Below are 1,787 nucleotides of genomic sequence, written 5' to 3'. Positions count from 1 at the left end.
ACTAACTGTTTAACTGAAAAAAAAGTTACAATAATTTCTAGCGACACATTCCCTTTAAAACTACACAACTAGGCATATTTTGCTTTCAGCAGTGTCCATTACAACTGCACAGAGATTCCTACCTTGCTTTTCCAGGTTCCTGACAAATCTTACTAGTTATGCTACGATATGATAGCTTGGGATTTATCAATGCATAACTAGACAGATCTAGCATTCTGAAATCTGGGAAAATTGAGCAGTAACCCTTGAGGAGCTGTGATAAAGGTCATACAATGCTGTTGATAAAATCCTAGATGCTTTTATGCAACCACTAGAGGGAGCTCAGTGCAGACAGTATCCAATGAACTCATTACTATCTGTATACATTTTTATGAGGTAAGCTTCCCCTGTAGTCAGACATAATTTTAACATTCAATTCAGCATAGTTGCATACCTCCTAACCGTCCCGGATTCAGCGGGACAGTCTCGGATTTCGGGCGGTGTCCTGCTGTCCCGGGCAGCCGGTGGCATGTCCCGGACTGTCGGCGTCAACTGTATCTGCGTCCTCAGGACGCCGGATACAGTTGAACCCAATGTAGAAGCAGGGAACCGTCAGCTCCCTGCTTCATCATTAGTATAGAGGACTCTCCGGGCACAGCACTACTTTAAGCGCTGAGTCCCGGGGAAGCCCTTGATGTCACTATCCATATATGGCTCCTCCATAGCGGAATCCCCTGCCAGAGGGCTGCCGACGCTATGGCCGGGGATTCCGCTCCTACAGGGAATCCCAGACGTCACTGTCCATATATGGACAGTGACATTAGTGGCTCCTTCTTTAGGGGAATCCCCTGCCAGAGGTTGCTGATGCTCTGGCTGGGGATTCCGCCCCTAGAGTCCCAATGGCTACACGGTGTGTGTGTGTGTGTGTGTGTGTGTGTGTGAGTGGGGGGGGGGGTATCACTATCTATGGGGTGTAGCACTATCTTTAAGGGGGTAGCACTATCTACATGGGCACTGTGGCACTATCTACATGGGCACTGTGGCACTATGTGGGCATTGGCATTATATTGTATGGCTCAGCTATGGGGGCATTATACCCTATGTGCCAGCTAGAGGGGCATTATACTGAATGGGGAAAGCTATGGGGGCAGTTATTTTGCATTATACTGTATGGGACAGCTGTGGGGGCATTATACTGTATGTCTCAGCTATGGGGGCATTATACTGTATGGGGCAGCTATTTAGCGTTATAATGTGTGGGAGGCACTATGGGACATGATACTGTGTGGGCTGAAGCAGGTGTGTATGTGCGGGATGGACGGGATTAGAGGCGTGGCTCTAATATCGCAGCGGTTGTCCCTCTTTGCCATACTTGAAAGTTGGGAGGTATGGAATTGGCCCTTTATTTGGCTAGGTTTCTGAGGACTACCAGCTGTACTGTCCTGATGGCATCCCCACTTGGCATAGATAGTATAAAGGATAGTCCATAACAATCATTTGCTCTGTGAGAAATAAAAAAAATGGTGTGAATCTTCAATTGACTTGTGCAACCACATCTTTCCATCATTTTTATTCAGAAACCCGTGCGTTTACTATTTACATTTTTGCAAATTTAGCCCATTCCAGAAAATATGTATTCAGTATTAGTGTCATTTTCTCATGTGAGAGAACCCGGTAAAACTATGACACGACCATGTCTCTGAGCATTGAGTAGAGCTTTAAACCAACAAAATGGCGTTTTAGGAATAGACGACACATTCGTCTCCCTTTTGATACCTCCTCATCCTCTCTATACCGCCACAGAGCCA

This window comes from Rhinoderma darwinii, chromosome 1 (assembly GCF_050947455.1).
Source record: "Rhinoderma darwinii isolate aRhiDar2 chromosome 1, aRhiDar2.hap1, whole genome shotgun sequence".
NCBI lineage: Eukaryota > Metazoa > Chordata > Amphibia > Anura > Rhinodermatidae > Rhinoderma > Rhinoderma darwinii.
The sequence above is the reverse complement of the archived record's forward strand: the minus strand, read 5'-3'. Positions refer to the sequence as shown.